This window comes from Bufo gargarizans, chromosome 1, assembly GCF_014858855.1.
Source record: "Bufo gargarizans isolate SCDJY-AF-19 chromosome 1, ASM1485885v1, whole genome shotgun sequence".
NCBI lineage: Eukaryota > Metazoa > Chordata > Amphibia > Anura > Bufonidae > Bufo > Bufo gargarizans.
The window spans coordinates 209,306,671-209,327,083 of NC_058080.1; the positions used below are offsets into that span (position 1 = coordinate 209,306,671).

Sequence of the window (20,413 nt, forward strand, 5' to 3'; positions counted from 1 at the left end):
TGTTACCAGGTATGTCTGTACACAGTCTGATCCTGTGTAGCGACCCTTTTGATCTTTGGCAAGGATAATGATAACATTCATTTTTTTATTACATTTCTACTGGGAATAACAGAAGAACAGCACAGTACAGAGTTATTACAGTTAGCTATTAGTTTCTCCAGTTATATTATGGGAAATGTAAGTATGTACTAAATCTGACAGGTCCTTTTTTAATGTAGTGGCAGAGAGAATTTTGTAATTGCATCGGCTGAAATAGAAACTAGCGCGCTGAGCCGCCATGTTTGGTCATTTATGATGGAAGCTCTGGAGAAGCATTTTCATCCACCATAAATAAAGATCAGCACTGAAGAGCTATGATTTTTTTAGACACATCAATCTGTCCGGTTTCTATTTTGTTTGTAATGCCGTGATGGATTTGTATGGTCCGTGAAGGGTTATAAAAAGTTTTTCTTCTGTCTAGCGGTGTCCAGAGAAAGCACAAGGCAGCAGGGGACGAACATGTTCAGATTCTCAGGATTACAGTAACGTCAGAAGTATAGAGAAATATATGCGATGGGTATTTGAGTCTCTTTAGTCTTTGTAAATACATGGTCTTATATATCAAAACTGCCTGAGACAGCATTTATAAGTGAGGCCAACTGCATGTGTGTGAAAAGGTGGGAGGTAATCTCTGGGCTCAGCAAAACGTAAAGAGGTCACCTCTCCTGACAGGTCCGTTTTAGTGAATACATGGATTTCACATGACATGACAATTCTGCAGCATCTATTATGGCTCTATGTTGTGTTTTTCCCCTCTTAATCCTCCTAGAAGGTTATGAATAAGGGTACAACTGGGTGTTAGCAGTTAGATGTGTGGTCCTGCATAGCCTGAGATTGTCTAGTGGTGCCAGTGTAAGGCCGCTTTCACACAGTCAGTGTTTGATCAGTGATTTCTATCATTGATTATGAGCCAAAACCAGGCAGTGGTCTAGAACACAGAACTCTGCTCATGGGTTTAGCTCACAATCACTGATGGAAATATATTAATATTACATAAGATAATAATATTGAGCAATAAAAATATTCCTACGTATGTTCTTAGGGGACGGTCAGCAAAGAAAGCACACCAACAAAAGTGGGTATTGAAAAAAGAGAAAATGTGTTATATACACAGTCAATTGTGCAGCATTAATATTGATAAGACACAAATGAACCAATTACCGTAACATAGAAGAAACCACTTTAAGCAATAAAACAGATGTTTAACAAACCATAACCCAGCCTATATATGTGGGACAGAAACCCCATTAAATCATTAACCAAACACAGCGCTATTTCACAGATTCCTCGTCTAAAGAATCAAACCAATCAACAAAACAATATTACACAATGTAATAACAACCCAGAATAACCTTTCAGTAATGCAGAATCATTGATTATAGCTACTAGAATACAATTCCTTTAGGTACCAGTGCTCCCAGGCCACCTCCTTCCCAGGAAAACACCCAGGACCTGTCCCCTGTGCCAAATTCTGTCCATGTTTTAGACCAGATTTTCATCTGTGTGCGTGTTCCCTCGCTCCAGGAGAATAAAAGTGTTCCATTTTATTATGCCAACTTTGTCCTCCAATCATTTGCACATTGTGATGTGATCACACGGACTGGAGACGCCCCGACCAGTTGTATGAATGGGAGAGTAATTTTGCCCTCAGGATGCCTCAGAAATGTAAGTTACTGTAAACACTTCTGTAGACATCCTGATACAGTACAGAAGACTTCTCATTCTCTAGACATCCTGATACAGTACAGAAGACTTCTCATTCTCTAGACATCCTGATACAGTACAGAAGACTTCTCATTCTCTAGACATCCTGATACAGTACAGAAGACTTCTCATTCTGTAGACATCCTGATACAGTACAGAAGACTTCTCATTCTCTAGACATCCTGATACAGTACAGAAGACTTCTCATTCTCTAGACATCCTGATACAGTACAGAAGACTTCTCATTCTCTAGACATCCTGATACAGTACAGAAGACTTCTCATTCTCTAGACATCCTGATACAGTACAGAAGACTTCTCATTCTCTAGACATCCTGATACAGTACAGAAGACTTCTCATTCTCTAGACATCCTGATACAGTACAGAAGACTTCTCATTCTCTAGATATCCTGATACAGTACAGAAGACTTCTCATTCTCTAGACATCCTGATACAGTACAGAAGACTTCTCATTCTCTAGACATCCTGATACAGTACAGAAGACTTCTCATTCTCTAGACATCCTGATACAGTACAGAAGACTTCTCATTCTCTAGACATCCTGATACAGTACAGAAGACTTCTCATTCTCTAGACATCCTGATACAGTACAGAAGACTTCTCATTCTCTAGACATCCTGATACAGTACAGAAGACTTCTCATTCTGTAGACATCTTGATACAGTACAGACAGACGTCTCATTCTCTAGACATCCTGATACAGTACAGAAGACTTCTCATTCTCTAGACATCCTGATACAGTACAGAAGACTTCTCATTCTCTAGACATCCTGATACAGTACAGAAGACTTCTCATTCTCTAGACATCCTGATACAGTACAGAAGACTTCTCATTCTCTAGACATCCTGATACAGTACAGAAGACTTCTCATTCTCTAGACATCCTGATACAGTACAGAAGACTTCTCATTCTGTAGACATCTTGATACAGTACAGACAGACGTCTCATTCTCTAGACATCCTGATACAGTACAGAAGACTTCTCATTCTGTAGACATCTTGATACAGTACAGACAGACGTCTCATTCTCTAGACATCCTGATACAGTACAGAAGACTTCTCATTCTCTAGACATCTTGATACAGTACAGACAGACGTCTCATTCTCTAGACATCCTGATACAATACAGAAGACTTCTCTACAATTGACCCCAAGAAAATGACAAACCTTTTCATCAGCTATATCATATGATCCTACAAATCTGACATAGTTCACTCAATACATTGCATTATAGCCCGTACATTTTATATGACCATATCTTTCACACTGACTATGTGAAAGTGGCCTCAGAGTGTGCAGGGACACCCCCCGACTGGTAACACCCAGTTGTAGTTTTACTCATAACCTTCCGGCATGAATAATAGAGGAATGGCAAAACATAAAGTTGTAAGAAAAGGTATTCCAGAATTGGTATTGCATTAGGAATCCAAGTAGTTACTAAAACAGACATGTCAGCAGAGGTCCTCTTTAACTATGTATCCAATGTTGATAGAATTTAAGCATATGTCCTTCTCCTCTCTCCATGATTTGGTGTTTTACATGTGCAGTTTTTACAGCAGTAGCCTGCAGTTAAAGCTGAGCTAGTTTTGCAAATACTTGTATTCCCCATAAAACACCAATTCTGGAGCATCTTTTCTTATAACTCTATATTGTGCTATTCCTCTTTTATTTTTACTAGAAATCTTTAAATAAATTGACAACTGTGTGTTACCAGTTGAGGGTGTGTCCAATCAGTGTTGACAGTATCGTGCTGTGTTTGACGATGCCCTTTTAACAAGGGGAAAGGTTTCACCCACTTGTCAATGTATTCATTTATAAGAGAAATATCACAGGAAATACATAAATCAGAGTGGTTAGAAACGATGCTCCAGAATAGATATGGCATGAAGAATGCAATTATTTACTAAAGCAGACATTCTGGAGAGGTAATAGGTCCTTTTGTGAGTTTCTGATGACAAGTTTTGTTTCTAACAGCCAGCTGAATTATGAATGCAGCTCTGGATTATAATGCAGGTTGGAATTTTGGCTTAGCAGTAATGCATTGTACAAGTAAAACCTCTCCAAAAAAAGACCATCTCTTGGAGCAGATCACCACCTTATCCAGACAAGAGTTCAGACCATGTATGATGCTTACTGGCCTCTTTTGAGAAGACCTTCCCCTGGAAGACCGCTTTTCAAGGGTCACCTGTCAGCAGATTTGTACTTATGACACTGGCTGACCTGTTACATGTGCACTTGGCAGCTGAAGACATCTGTGTTGGTCCCATGTTCATATGTGCCTGCATTGTTGAGAAAAATGATCTTTTAATATATGCAAATGAGCCTCTAGGAGCAATGGGGGTGTTACCATTGCACCTAGAGAATTGGCTCTCTCTACAACTGCCGCACCCTCTTCACTGTAATTGACAACGCCAGGCATGATCATGTTTTTCACTTCCTGACCCTTTCAATCAAAGTGCAGAGTGGGAGGCAGTTGCTGAGGGAGCAGAGCCTTAGGTGTAATGCCTCATTTGCATCTTTTAAAACATCATTTTTCTCAGCAATGCAGGCACATATGAACATGGGACCAACACAGATGTCTTCAGCAGCACATGTAACAGGTCAGCCAGTGTCACACACTGAACAAAAATATTAACTCAACACTGGTTTTGCTCCCATTTTGCCTGAGTTGAACTCAAAGATCTAAACATAGAATGTGTCGGCAGATAAGAACCATTTGGCCCATCTAGTCTGCCCAATATACTAAATACTATGGATAGCCCCTGGCCCTATCTTATATGAAGGATGGCCTTATGCCTATCCCATGCATGCTTAAACTCCTTCACTGTATTTGCAGCTACCACTTCTGCAGGAAGGCTATTCCATGCATCCACTACTCTCTCAGTAAAGTAATACTTCCTGATATTACTTTTAAACCTTTGCCCCTCTAATTTAAAACTATGTTCTCTTGTAGCAGTTTTTCTTCTTTTAAATATTCTTTCCTCTTTTACCTTGTTGATTCCCTTTATGTATTTAAAAGTTTCTATCATATCCCCTCTGTCTCGTCTTTCTTCCAAGTTATACATGTTAAGGTCCTTTAATCTTTCCTGGTAAGTTTTATCCTGCAATCCATGTACTAGTTTAGTAGCTCTTCTCTGAACTCTCTCCAAAGTATCAATATCCTTCTGGAGATATGGTCTCCAGTACTGAGCACAATACTCCAAATGAGGTCTCACTAGTGCTCTGTAGAGCGACATGAGCACCTCCATCTTTCTACTGGTAATTCCTCTTGCTATACACCCAAGCATTCTGCTAGCATTTCCTGCTGCTCTGTGACATTGTCTGCATACCTTTATGTCTTCTGAAATAATGATCCCTAAATCCATACACAAAAGACCCATTACTCTCAAATATTGTTCACAAATCTGTCTAAATCTGTGTTAGTGAGCACATCTCCTTTGCTGAGATAATCCGTCCCACCTCACAGGTGTGGCATATCAAGGGCATATTAGACTGCCCACAAAAAAAGACCACTCTGAAATGTGCACAGTTTTGCCTTACTGGGAGGGGGGTCAGAAAACCAGTCAGTATCTGGTGTGGCCACCATTTGTCTCACGCAGTGCAACACATCTCCGTCGCATAGAGTTGATCAGGTTGCTGATTGTGGCCTGTGAAATGTTGGTCCACTCCTCTTCAATAGCTATGAGAAGTTGCAGAATATTGGCAGGAACTGGAACACGCTGTCATATACGCCGATCCAGAGCATCCAAAACATGCTCAGTGGGTGACATGTCCGGTGAGTATGCTGGCCATGCAATAACTAGGATGTTTTCAGCTTCCAGGAATTGTGTACAGATCCTTTGGAATATGGGGCCTGCATTATCATACTGCAACATGAGGTGATGGTCATGAATGAATGGCACAACAATGGGCCTCAGGATCTCGTCACAGTATCTCTGTGCATTCAAAATGCCATCAAAAAAAAAAATGTACCTGTGTTCGTTGTCCATAACATACGCCTGCCCATACCATAACCTCATCGCCTCCATGGGCCACTCGATCCACAACGTTAACGTCAGCAAACCGCTCACCCACACGACTCCACACGCGCTGCCTGCCATCTGCCCTGAACAGTGAAAACTTGGACTCATCCGTGAACAGCAAAAAGAGACCGGCACTCACTGTTTCTTGAAGAAAGAAAATCTTTATTGTCACATTAGATCGTGACGCGTTTCGACTCTCGTCTGGAGCCTTTCTCAAACGTGAAGGATATAATACAAGCATTGGTGAACACACGGCATTTAAATAGCCCGCCTAGGCGGAAGTGACATCACATTACCATAGTTACAGAAATCAACATGGGACAGCTGTCCAATTACAATGCAAGGTAATGGAGTTAAATAAAACAAACAGGAAAAAGGAAAGAAAAGATCCCAGCCGCAATCAATTAGCGATTCCTCTAATAGAAGTTACATAGCAATAGTGCGATTAATTGTAGAGAAGAATTAATGACATAATGATGCTGCTGGGATGTCTTCAAGTTTTCTAAAAGACAAGAGAAAACAAAATAAATAATGTGTTGATTTGCAATTATGGTAGAAACAACATATTACATTAAAGAATAACGCACTGACAAGAAGGTAGAGAATTACAGGAAACTGTGGAGATCATACTCGCGGTTCAGGCCTTTGGGCTCTAATGTCTGCAAAGTGTGAATCCAATAGGACTCACGCTTCTTCAACATCTTAACCCTATCACCACCTCTACGTGGTTGTGGCACATGTTCTATGATCTGAAACCGCAACTGCGAGATGTTGTGGTTGTGATGCTCAAAATGATGCGGTATTGGTAAAAGTAAATTCTTTTTACGTATAGTAGACTTATGTTTAGAAAAGCGATCTTTCATACGCATAGAAGTTTCGCCTATATAAAGTAAGCCGCAGGGACACTTAAGTAGATATACAATGAAATTACTATTGCAAGTATAGAAACCCCGGATGGGAAATTGTTTCCCTGTGTGTGGGTGTGAGAAAAATTCACCTTTAATCACACTAGAACAGTGTATGCAGCCTAGGCAGGGAAAAGTACCCTTTTTAGGTGTAGATAAGGTGGTTTGACGTTGTGCCATATGGGCACTACCAATATCAGCCCGCACCACCATATCACGTAAATTTTTATTACGTTTATAACAAATAAGTGGCCGGTGTTGGAATTCTTCAACAGAGGGATAAGCTCTAGATAAAATATTCCAATGACGGTTAATAATCAATCTGCATTTTTGGATCCAGGGATGAAATTTTGAGATAAAAGGGATACGGGATCTCTTTACATTTTTAACTGTAGGAGTGGCTTTATCTCTTTCTTGATTCAGTAAAGAGATAGGATATCCGCGATGTCTGAACCTGTCACTCATTTCTTCAAGGCGAGTTTCCTTGACAGTGGCTTCTGAGACAATTCGACGAACCCTCTGAAACTGTGAGTGGGGTAATGCCTTTTTAAGAGCAGGAGGATGGTTACTTGAATAATGTAAAAGTGAATTTCTATCAGTATGTTTGATATGTAAATCTGTAACCAACGATCCATCCAATCCTTTCATAACCACAGTATCGAGGAAACTAATTCTATGATCATCATGATGTAGTGTAAACTGTAGTTCACTCCACACTGAGTTGAGGTAATCAGCAAACTCTAGAAGGGATCCAATGCCGCTGCGCCACACACAAAACACATAGTCAACGAATCTTCGCCAAAAAATGCAGTGTAAATTAAATAGACTATTAGAGTAAATGTACTGGTCCTCAAACCACGCCATATATGTGTTTGCGTACGGCGGTGCGGCATTGGAACCCATCGCGGTCCCACAGCATTGTTTGTAAAATGTATCTTGAAACAAAAAATAGTTCTCATGTAAAATAATATCCAATAGATCCAAAAAGAACTTTTTTTCACGTAAAGTGTAGGAGGAGAGAGACAATAACCAAGCAACCGCACGTATACCTTTAGAGTGAACAATGGAAGTATATAATGAACATACGTCAAACGTTACCAATAAGTCATCATCCTGTAATGCCAATGTAGCAATCTGTTTTAGAAAATCATTAGTGTCAAGGATAAAGGAGGGCATGGTTTTAGTCAATGGTGTCAAGACTTTGTCTAATAAGATAGCTGGGGGAGACAAAATAGAGTCTGTTAAAGCCACAATTGGTCGACCAGGGGGCTGATCCAAAGATTTATGTATCTTCGGAAGTGTGTAAAACACCGGCGTGACAGGATGATGATTAATCAAAAAACGGCCCAATTTTGGGTCTATAGTTTTATCTTGTAGATACATATCAACCAAGGCACAAAGCTTATTTTTAATGGAAAAAACAGGATCCCCTAGTAATGGTTGATAAACCGCAGTATTGGCTAACTGGCCCAGAATCTCAGCAGTATAATAATTTTTGTCCATAAGGACAAGAGCCCCACCTTTATCAGCAGGTTTAAGAATCAGAGTGTTGTCATGAATAAGATCATCAATAGCTTGTTTCTCAACCAATGAGAGATTATGGGTTAAATGACTTTGCAGACATTAGAGCCCAAAGGCCTGAACCGTGAGTATGATCTCCACAGTTTCCTGTAATTCTCTACCTTCTTGTCAGTGCGTTATTCTTTAATGTAATATGTTGTTTCTACCATAATTGCAAATCAACACATTATTTATTTTGTTTTCTCTTGTCTTTTAGAAAACTTGAAGACATCCCAGCAGCATCATTATGTCATTAATTCTTCTCTACAATTAATCGCACTATTGCTATGTAACTTCTATTAGAGGAATCGCTAATTGATTGCGGCTGGGATCTTTTCTTTCCTTTTTTCCTGTTTGTTTTATTTAACTCCATTACCTTGCATTGTAATTGGACAGCTGTCCCATGTTGATTTCTGTAACTATGGTAATGTGATGTCACTTCCGCCTAGGCGGGCTATTTAAATGCCGTGTGTTCACCAATGCTTGTATTATATCCTTCACGTTTGAGAAAGGCTCCAGACGAGAGTCGAAACGCGTCACGATCTAATGTGACAAAGATTTTCTTTCTTCAAGAAACAGTGAGTGCCGGTCTCTTTTTGCTATTATCCTGGGATCGTTATCTCGGACGCGAGCACCACGCCATTCATTACGGAGTGCCGGCTGATCATTATTTGTTCATCCGTGAACAGAACGCCTCTCCAACGTGCCAGACGCCATCGAATGTGAGTATTTGCCCACTCAAGTCGGTTACGGCGACGAACTGCAGTCAGGTCCAGACCACGATGAGGACGATGAGCATGCAGATGAGCTTCCCTGAGACGGTATCTGACAGTTTGTGCAGAAATTCTTTGGTTATGCAAACCGATTGTTGCTGCAGCTGTCCGGGTAGCTGGTCTCAGACAATCATGGAGGTGAACATGCTGGATGTGGTGGTCCTGGGCTGGTGTGGTTACATGTGAGGCCGGTTGGATGTACTACCAAATTCTCTGAAACGCCTTTTGGAGACTGCTTATGGTAGAGAAATTAACATTCATTGCACGGGCAACAGCTCTGGTAGACATTCCTGCAGTCAGCATGCCAATTGCACGCTCCCTCAAACGTTGTGACATCTGTGGCCTTGTGCTGTGTGATCAAACTGCACATTTCAGAGTGGCCTTTTATTGTGGGCAGTCTAAGGCACACCTGTGCAATATTCATGCTGTCTAATCAGCACGTTGATATGCCACATCTGTGAGGTGAGATGGATTATCTCGGCAAAGGAGAAGTGCTCACTAACACAGATTTAGACAGATTTGTGAACAATATTTGAGAGTAATGGGTCTTTTGTGTATGTAAAAAAATGTTTCAGATCTTTGAGTTCAGCTCATGCAAAATGGGAGCAAAACCAAAAGTGTTGCGTTTTATATTTTTGTTCAGTTTAGATACAAATCTGCTGGCAGATGCCCTTTTACTAGGTTGTACAGTCTTTGCACTTGATGGCCTGAAATCTAGGCCACTGGGTAAGTTTTGCCATCTATCAGGTATACCTTTTGCCTCCCTCTTCAGCAGGTATGTTCGGAAACTTTGGATAAAGCTGCAGTATAAAAAACACCTCATGTAGCCACGGCTTATTTGAATGGAACTTTGGTGTTAGAAAAAGGGAGCTGAAGAGAAGCGGTTATATTTTAGGAAACCACTTAAAATCCCAGCCCCACTGAGCGTCCCTCAGGAAACAGAAGGAATCCAATGTGCTTTGATTTCTAAAGCTTCTGGTTGTCTATATGGGCTCCTCTATATATTCGCCCACCACTATGAGTGAGACGTCCTCGCACCTTTGTAGTATTTTATTTACTGATGTGTTTAGTCATAGAAGGAAAATATCATTAGCCCATAACTTCCAGCTTGCTTTTTTACGGCTGCTATCCCTTTTTATGTGACTCTTTCTTCCCGTTTTTTATTCTCTAGGTTCTTTTTTTTATGAGCGCTTTTAGCTTTCCAGCTGCATAAATCTATATGTAATACCTCTTTTTCAGAAAAGTTGTGATTACAGTTACAATTGTAATTCTCCAAAGGGCATATTTTTCTGTCTGGATTCAGACTACCTAAAGAGCTTGACTGTTCGGAGCTGATGCAAATCAAAGCTCACGCACTTTAAGCTATTGTTCCACGTCCTGAATTAGTAACTGTGAGATGACAATATTATATTCTGATTTTCCCCGCAGTCACTTTTGATTAGCACATTATTCCCAGGTAGAGCACATGGATCACAGCCTGCTGATCCCAGGCATTTGGGAGAATAGCTTCACCGTCTTCTGTGCACATAATACATAATGTAATGACACCACGTATTTCCTAGCAGGATTGAAGCGTCTCCAAAATAAAGCTTATCCTCTGCTTTGCTGGCTGTATAAAATGACTGTTGCCTAATCGTAGCAGAATTAATTCACATAGACAGAGTCGACATGTCCTCTCATTAGTCCAGCCGCCCTGTAGTCTGAAGCGCGTAGGTCTACACATAACACATATAAATGCCGAATTTTCATTGACAGGTTTTTAAAGGCATCATCCCATCTTATCCAGTCCTGTCTTAAATCGTGCATAGTTCCTGTGTAATGCAAAGTTTCTCAAATGTCTGAAAAGATTTTGCACTACAGTTCCATCATTTATGGATTCTCACCAGCGGACCTATTGTAGGGGGGCCTATATGACAGAAGGCAGGGTCAACTCAAGTAGGTGGGGCTAGCAGTACCATATTGCCGCACATTAAACCACCCCAGCAGAGCCAAATATAACGGTGCATCACAAAATACTGCCCCCAGTACAGTTAAATTCAGGAGTCAGGAAGGGATAGTCTGATCACTACTTACCATGGTCGGTGGCTGTGCGGAGGGCTCGGCTGGTCCTTGTAGGTTCGATGGCCAGTCTGCCCCTGATTCTCACACAACATGTAAAAAAGGGCTATATGTTAGTCAGAAGATAGAGCAGCAATTAAAGGAATATTTATGCAAGTAAATGCAATGTGACTACCAAACTTTAAAAGGAATCTGTGACCTCCCTTAAAGGGGTTGTCCCACGACTAATGTAAAAAATGAGAATCAGACATCATATAGTACATGACAGTCTCTTTCTAACAATGTCTTTCCCTGGATATAATGGAAGCTGTTATGGCACCAAAAGTGGACCCAGCATGTATGTGGAGCCTGCACTACCTGTATTTTATGGCGGCCAATATGACACTATAACAGGTAGTATTTAGTGTTAGGTTCCCATCTTACAGAGATCGCCTTGATGTTTGGCAGACGGGCCCAAATAATTTTTTATAAAATGTATTTGCCAAGAATCTCAATTAATGTAGCATTAGCACCAGAATATTTTCTATAACTATGGCATTATTGTACGTTATTTGTGTTTGCAGAGTGCTGTTGCATTGTTTTTTTGTCAGAATACATGGAAGGACATGATGATATCCAGAGAATCAGTTTTTGTTTAAAAAAAAATATATAGAATATTCACAAATAGGCTATCAATATGTGAATAAAAAGTCTAGGGTAGTACGCCGCCAAGGCATTTGATGGTGTGGAGTGGAGGTGCTTGTGGCAAGTGATGGGGTCTTTTTGCTTTGGAGACCGCTTTGTATACTGGGTTAAGGTTGTCTATTCTAGACCCTCGGCCCGAGTGAGAGCAAATGGGGGGATTTGAAGACAGTTGATTTTTGGGGGAAAGGGGAACGAGACAAGGGTGCCCCCTGTCTCCCCTGTTGTTTGCCATAGCCATAGAGCCTCTGCCTGCACATATGCGATGCTCTCAGAGTGTACAGGGGTTTATATATGGGGGGCTGGAGTAAGACAGCGCTGTATACAGATGATACCCTGCTATTTCTGGGGGATACAGAGACTTCCTTGACAGCAGCAATGCACATAATTAGGGAATTTGGTAACCTTTCTGGCCTCACCATTAACTGGGGTAAGTCCGCCTTGATGTTGATAGATGGGCAGTCCACTGTCTCCGCTCCCCGGGAAGTGTCCATTCCCTACGTTCCCCAATTCAAGTAACTCGGGATAGATGTCACTCCATTGGTATACGATTATGAAAAACTGAACCTTCTCCCTTTACTAACCACTTTGAAGGAGAAGGTATCTGCCTGGTGTAAACTTTTTTTCTCGGTCATAGGCAGGGTAAACCTGATAAAGAGGATTTTGATGCCCCAGCTACTTTATGTGCTCCACAATGCCCCCATATGGATTCTCCTGGATAGGTTTCATAAGATCAATGCCATCTTCAGAGACTTAGTGTGGAAAAAGGGACAAGCCAGAATTAAACTGGAAACTTTGCAACATAACAAGACAGAGGGGGGTGTAGCTCTGCCAAACCCCTGGATTTATTATTTGGCGGCACAAAGTCAACATATGCAATATTGGAACAACCCCACTAGACGGGATGTTTTCACTCAGATACTATGTCATATCTTGGGATGCAAGGATCTAGTGGCGTGGCTGGAAGGGGGGGGGGAGTTACTGGAGGTCGAAGTCCTGCAATTGTTGAGTTGTTGGGGGACGGGGGGATTACGACAGCTTTGGGATATATCAATGTAAACTATTTTCTCTCCTTTATGGAGGAGTGATCAGCTCCCAGAATTTAAGGTACTGGAGAGATTTGAGGCGTGGGAGAAAAGTGGAATAACTAGACTGGGTCTTGTATTGGAGAATAATGTTCTTAAAGCTTTCAGTAGTCCTACAGGAGGTTGGATGACGTGAGTGGGTAGCGTTGCGCCCTCCCTCCCTCAGCATGAGAGCATCACCGAAGCATGTGTTGCTGCGCTGCAATGTAGCCGGAGTCTAGCCAGGGGTAACCCTGTCGAGTGTCGGACCGCCATCGCTGTGTCTTCAGGAGCGCTCTCTGCTCCGTAAGCGCTCGTGATTGCCACCTGCCTGTGTCCGCCCTTACTGCCTTTGGTTGGGAGTATAATGGAAAAGGAGCTGTGTCTGACAGCGTCTGGAGGTGTCCCCTCGGGGTGTCCGGATCCCTCCTGAACTTCCTTCAGTTGCAACTCCGCTGACCTGGCTGTGACTCCGCTGCAGCTCTCCCTGGCTTGGATGCGACCTGGATGGTCTTTGAAACCTTGTGCGGTGATCTCTCTGCAGTGTCGGTGGTCTGCTCCGATTCCATCTTGCGGCTCCTGGAACGCTTTGCTGCTCTTTTGCTGCCAGTCCTCGTGTCTGTACTGCAGGTTTGCGGGCTCCTAGGGGTCTGGTGTTGTGGCCTGAGCTGAACTGAAATCTCCATACAAGACCCAGGATTGGTGAGATCGATACATGTTTCCCCCCTCTTTATCTGGATCTCCCCGTTTTTTATGGTTGTCCCTGTGCCTGCTTCTTGCTTCTCATTTTTGCTTCCTCTCTGCCTCACCTAATTGTACTCATTAATCCCACTGTACCCCCTGGACGATAGTTTCCCAATCCTAACTTCCCCGTTGAACTAACAACTAACTCCTTCTATGAAGTTGAGAGGATAAAAAAAAAAAAAGTGGGAAATCAAACAATATTGGGGAAGGTGGAGTAGAGAGAGAAAGAAAAAGGAGGGGGAGAAGAAAAAGGAAAAAATATATATATATTTTTTTTATTAAAAAGAAGATGGCCCCCAAACAGAACAGACGTTCAGCGGAGCTGACTTTGTTTAAGCCAGGACCGAAACAAATAGAGTCGTCTAAATTCAATCAATTTATAAGGTCACCAAATTTGAGTACCAGGTCGGGTCTGAAAGGGAGACAGGACATTAATACAAGAAAAAATACTTCTGAATCAAGATCGGAGGAGGCACCTGAGGGGGACCCCCATAGTGGAGACGGGGAGGTGCCTACTGATAATGTCTCCCCACTAGACGAGATTTTATCCATTGTTAAAAATTATGGAAAAGCGATACAAAATATCGCTGTTCAACTGGGGGTCAGTGCAGACAGACATCCTTATTATAAAAGATGATTTGACATAGATCCGTGATAGAATCAAAGAATTAGAAATCACAGTGACTGACTCGGAGCAAGAAGTCAAAAGATTAAAAGAGGAGAACATCACATTAAAAAAAGATTACAACTACCTGAAAAAAAAACCTGTGGATTTAGAGGATCGCTCAAGAAGATGCAATATCCAAGTTATTGGTTTAACAGAATCCTCAGATGATAAAAATCTAGTTGGAACAATACAATCCATAATTTTTGATAACTTTGGGAAGGAACATTTTTCATCATTGTTTCTAATTGAACGGGCACATCGAATTCTGGGGGGTAAACCTACTCCAGGGAGGCCGCCAAGGACTGTAATTATTAAGATGCTAGCCACTTGCGACAGAGACATGATCCTTAGGCGAGCCAGGGATAACCTCCCTACCTTTTTTTTATGTTAAAAAACGCCTTCAGGGCAAGAATATCAAATATTCCTTTTTGTATCCTGCTAAGTTAAGGATTGTGTATGATTTTTTTTTTTTTGATGCTCCAGACTTGGCGACTGATTGGCTAGATAGGCATAATGTTTCAAATTAGATATTTCTTTTTGGAGGTGTGGGGGAGGGATGGTCCTAGTTAAGAGGTCTGTTACTTTTTGTTGCGGATCAAGGGGGATCTGGGGTCGGCGGGTAGGGGGAGGCAAAGGTAGGGGGGTACAGGGGGGGGGGTTTATGCGTCCTTTTCTTTTTGAGGTGGAGAACGTAGGCAAGCCTGAGGGCTCTATTAATTGGATGCTCTAGGATTAATTAATGACCACAAGAATATTTAATTGGAATGTTCGGGGTCTTGGGGACAAAAAAAAGTGGGACAAGTGGTTCTAGACGTAATTAGGAGGCACTTACCAGCTATTGTTAGTCTAGTAGAAACTAATTTTAATCGGGATACGATTTTCCGATTTGGGGGGAGGTGGGCTACTCGGGTCTACAACTCTACATATACTAGCTACTCTAGAGGAGTTACTGTTTTAATTCATAAATAGATTAATTTTTTGTGTTTGGCATCTTCGGTTGACAGACAGGGGAGATATGTGTTTTTCCATGGTAAGTTAGATGAGAAGTTGTGCATTTTGGCCTTCATTTATATCCCTCCTCCGTTATCTATGCAATCTTTGATGGCGGTTGTGGATCAGTGGCCTCAGTGTCTGGTAATAGTTAATGGGGACTTTAACTGTGTGATGAACCCTGAGTTGGACAGGATCTCTGGGAGGGGGAATGGTTATGTCCCGTCCCAGGGGTCCCTTCTGGTGCGGTTCTGTAAAGAGGTGGGCCTCATAGATGTCTGGGAATATCTATGCAAAGGAAAAAGAGCTTACTCTTGCGTTAGTAAATCGGGAAGTTCTATGTCTAGAATTGATCTGGCTCTGATAAATAAGGGATACTTGAATTGTATTAAACGGATTAAATATGAGACCAGATCTATATCAGATCATGTTCCCTTCTTTGTAGAGCTATGTATGGTTAGGAATAATTTTAGATTGAAACCCCCATTTAGACTAACTCCCCATTGGTTATTATTAATTGATAATCATAATCAGATAAAAAATGAGATAATTTCTTTCTGGGATAAAAATTTTCATTCAACTAAATCTCATTATGTTTGGGACGCCTTTAAAGCGGTTACTAGAGGGATCTTTATCAGCACAATTTTTAATCTAACGAAATGTTATTCAAGGAGAGAGAAAGAACTAGAGAAAGCTGCTGCGGCGGGAATGGCTGGCTTTAAGTTAAAAACAGAGGAGGCTAGAGAGACTATGCAAAGGACTAGCCAGGCGTTCTCTAACTTCCTTTTGGATAAGGTGCAACAGAGGTTATTCTTCAAAGGACAAAAATATTTTTCAAGGCAGGACGTCCCGGGAAGATGTTGGCCAGGGTAATAGCTAGCCAGGATACAAATAAAGAGATTCGCAGTATTCGTATGGCGGACGGGACAATTATTGAAGATCAGGAGGGAATAATAGAAACATTTATAAATTATTTCTCTGAATTATATAAATCGGAGAATGATCTCAGAGGAAATTATCGACTCATATTTGGAGTCCTTGCAGATAGTCAAAAGGAATGTCTGGAGATGGATCTATCTCTTCAGGAGATAGAAGGGGCAATCGATTCCTGTTCTGGTAATTCCTCTCCAGGACTGGATGGACTCCCTTATGAGTTCTATCGTAAATATAGGGAGGTTGTTCTTCCTCATCTGTGGAGAACACTGTTAGAATAAATAAAGGAGGGAGCTCTTCCAGAAACAATGACCGAGGCGGTGATTACAGTGATATTAAAGAAGAGCAAAGACCCCAATGATTTGGGGTCATATAGACCTTTTTCTCTTCTTAATACAGATGTTAAACTTTTGTCCAAAATACTAGCTTTGAGGCTCTCAAGGGTTATTACATCAGTTATTCACCCAGATCAAAATGCTTTTATGCCCAATAAAGGGACCCACTATAACCTGCATCGTCTTTTCTCCAACCTACAGTCCTCTGGAGGGGCTTTACTTTCCATTCTGTCTATTGATGCCTCCAAGGCCTTTGTTGGGGTTGAGTGGGGATTTCTCTGGAGAGTGCTTCACAAGATGGGCTTTGGCCCCAGATTTAGTAACCTGATTAAGCTGCTGTATAGATCTCCTACTGCAAGATTTAATATAAATGGTAATCTCACAAGAAGTTTTTTTATGACCAGAGGTACTCGCCAGGGATTTCCCCTCTCTCCTCTATTATTTGACATTTATATTGAACCCCTGGCCGCTAGAGTTAGACAAGAGTTAGACAAGACCCGAGTATTCTAGGTTTCAGGAATGGAAGATCGTATTTTTTTTTTATGCAGATCATATTTTATTCTATATCCAACAGACCCAATTTACTCTGCTACACATTGTTCAAATGATGAATCAGTTTGGAGAGGTTTCGGGCTTGGAGGTAAATTGGGAAAAAAACACTCTTATGCCTCTAGATAGTATGATTACGCCCTTAGATAAATTTGCACTTCCGAAGGTTGCCCCATTTAATACATTGAACATTTCTCAATCCTTTCAGTATTTAGGCATTACAATCTCTCCTAGGGTGGAAGATTTTACCCCGCTTAACCTATTGCCATTGATAAACAAGTTGAGGTCTTCGCCTATCTTTATCAAAGGCCGATAGAATTTCATCAGTTACTTTATGTTTTTAGGAATTCTCCAGTCTGGATCGGGGATAGGTTCTTTAAATTAATAGAAAGAATTATTAATGATCTACTCTGGGGGAGGAAACGGGTAAGACTCAAACAAGAACATTGGTATAACCCGTTGGAGAGGGGAGGAGTTTATCTCCCTTGCTTCAAGGGTTACCTTTTAGCTATACAGCTTTCGTTTTTTCGGGAGTGGGAGGATAGCCCACTCTGTAGGTATTTGCTGAATAGATCTCCATTTGACAATTTCTTTACGTTATTGGAGTCAGATCAATTGACCGACCCCGATAAGGAATTCAAATTTGCCAGGAATCTTTTCATGAAGTCATGGTATTCTTTTAGATTTTGGTTTGGATTGAAGGGTTCAATTGGATGTACTCTCTTGTGGTATAATAGGCATATGCACACTTTATTTGAGTTGGGTAGAGATCCATTTTGGCAAAAAAAGTAATATTTTATATGTTAGACAGGTAGTAGGTAATGGGGATATAGTTTCATACACGGTATTATCACAAATAGAAAAGTCGCAGAAACTATTATGGTTTCGCTACTTACAGTTAAGATCTGCACTTTCAAGTATTAAAAACAAAAATAGGCTTGAAATACACACTTCTACACAATTCAATGACTTGATAGGGAATTTGGAGCACAGGATGAAGATTTCTCAACTTTATAAAAATTTTATTAGAGCACGATTTAAAGATCCCTGCTCTCCAGGACAGAGGGCTTGGCAAAATGAATGTGCAACGACTTCCTTGGATGATCAGGAAAAGGTAGTACATGACTTAAAAGTGGTTTCACATAATTTTAATCACGTTATGGTGCAGTTTAAAATCTTACATAGATTTTGTTACTCCCCTTTGGCTTAAGAGATGTGGTATTAGGAGAGATTCCAACTGCCCGAGGTGTGATATTCCTGACGCTGATTATTTACATATGTTTTGGCTGTGTCAAGAGCTAAAACAATATTGGGAGACTATTCATGATTACGTAGAGGTAAAACTGAATGTATTGATTCCTTTCACTGCTGAATGTTGGGTACTCGGCGATCTTGCTAAGGTGGAGTGTCAGCAATACAAAAAAAATCTACTCTACAAGATAATGTTTCTTGCCAGATTGCTGATCGCTTGTTCCTGGTTTTCGCGAGATCCCCCCAGTATGACTATATAGCTAAATCTGATAAATACAAACAAGAGATATGAATATATTTTGTATAAGAAGAGAAATAGTGAGGAAAAATGGCTCAGAATCTGGGGAGACTGGAGTCCCTAGGCTTCCTTCTTTTTCTCCAGCCCTCCCCATCTCTCCCCTGTTTGTTACCGGGGGGGGGGGGGGGGGTGGTGGTGGTGAGGGGAGGACGCATCATGGGTGGTACGGGGATGGTAATTTTACAAAAAAATAAAAAATTTGTTAAGATTTATGTCTTTCCAGTATTTTTATTGTAATTCTCTGATCTTTAATAAAGAAAGTTATGTGAAAAATAAATAAATAAAAAAAGCTTTCAGTAAGTTGCAGGAGGAATTCCATCTGCCTCATAGATGCTTTTATCAGTATTTGCAATTCAGGCACGCTTTTGACACCATGCATAGAAATACCCCTGTGAGGTGCTTGGAGGATGCCTTCCTCAAATTGTTGAGCTCAGGTGCACTAAACCGATGAATGATTTTGTTTGTACACCGACTACTTTTAGATAGGTTTCTCATGAAACACCCATTATCCAGGATGACAAAATGGGAGAAGGAGGTAGGAGGGATAATGGAGGCTGAATGGTTGGAAATTCTGGCAGCCGTCCCAAAAATGTCTGTGTGAAGGCGCCAATCTGTCACAATTGTATATCATACACTGAGTGTACAAGACACCGATATTTTTACGTAAGATAGGTGTTTGGCCGGACAATTGCTGCCCTAGGTGTGTGGAGGAGGGGGCAGGGATGATATACATGCTCTGGCAATGTCGAATACTTATCTCTTACTGGGATTCAGTGTTAAAGATAATCTATGACTGTTATCAAGTGACCCTGCGGAAAGACCCTAAGATATGTATACAAGGTTTGGTGGAGGATCTACATTTGACAGAACACAAAAAAGTGGCTGTGGGAAGATTACGCTATGTTGCTAGGAAGCTCATTGCATACCACTGTATACAAACATCTCCACCATTAACAGTTGAGTTTGTGAGGAAGGTGAACTCTATACTCATACAAGAAAGGGAGGTATTCCAGTAGTGGGGATTGGCGTCTAAATTTGACAAATTACGGTTGCCATGGATAACCAATAGCACTCTAGCTACTCGTGGTCTGAGAGTTACTTAGGTGTGGGACAGAGAAGACTGGGGTGGACACTTGCACCTGAGACCAGAATGAGAAGGGGTGGGGTTGGGAAAGGGTAGGGGGGAGTTGGGATCAGGAAAGGGTGGGATAGAAGTTGGAAAATATCTCTGATTGTGGCTAATGGATATGTCTGTATACTTTTGATTTGTATCTTGGTTGTACAATGGAAACACTCTGTTTATAGGCAGATGTCACTATAAAAAAACAAAAGAGCTTTAAAAAAAAAAAAAAGTTGATGGTAGTGATCTTTTAGGTGAGGTGACCAAGTGCTAAGATCCCCACCATTCTCTAAAGCTAAAAGGCAGATCGCCTCATTGATCTCTAACCCGCTGTCATGTCTGATCGCCTTTTCCTGGAGATAGTAGTGCATATGAGACTTCTATGGTAGCTTAGCACTTCTACTCCTTTATTTTAGTGATCAGTGGTGGCACCTAGAACCCCAGTAATCAAAACTTATGACCTGTAAAAAGAGTTTGAGAAGCTAGTGTAAAATAAAACAACCAGTATGGCCGTGCTACAAAATATAAGGGGTCATCAGTGGGGGTCAGACCCCCAGGACCCTCACCGATCAGCTGTTTGAGAAGTCAGTGGCGATCAGATGCTGATGACCTAACCAAAGGATGGATCATCAGTAGGATAAAGGTACAAAACACTTTTAAGAAAATTGCCTAGTCTCACCAAAATCTGCAGTTTTGGCC

General features: G+C 41.2%; 1 protein-coding gene across 5 annotated transcripts in view; it reads left to right on the plus strand.

Moving 5' to 3' along the window:
• The window catches only part of SCLT1 (sodium channel and clathrin linker 1), a 133,225-nt gene that overhangs the window by 80,322 nt on the left and 32,490 nt on the right, over positions 1-20,413 (plus strand). The window lies entirely within an intron of this gene.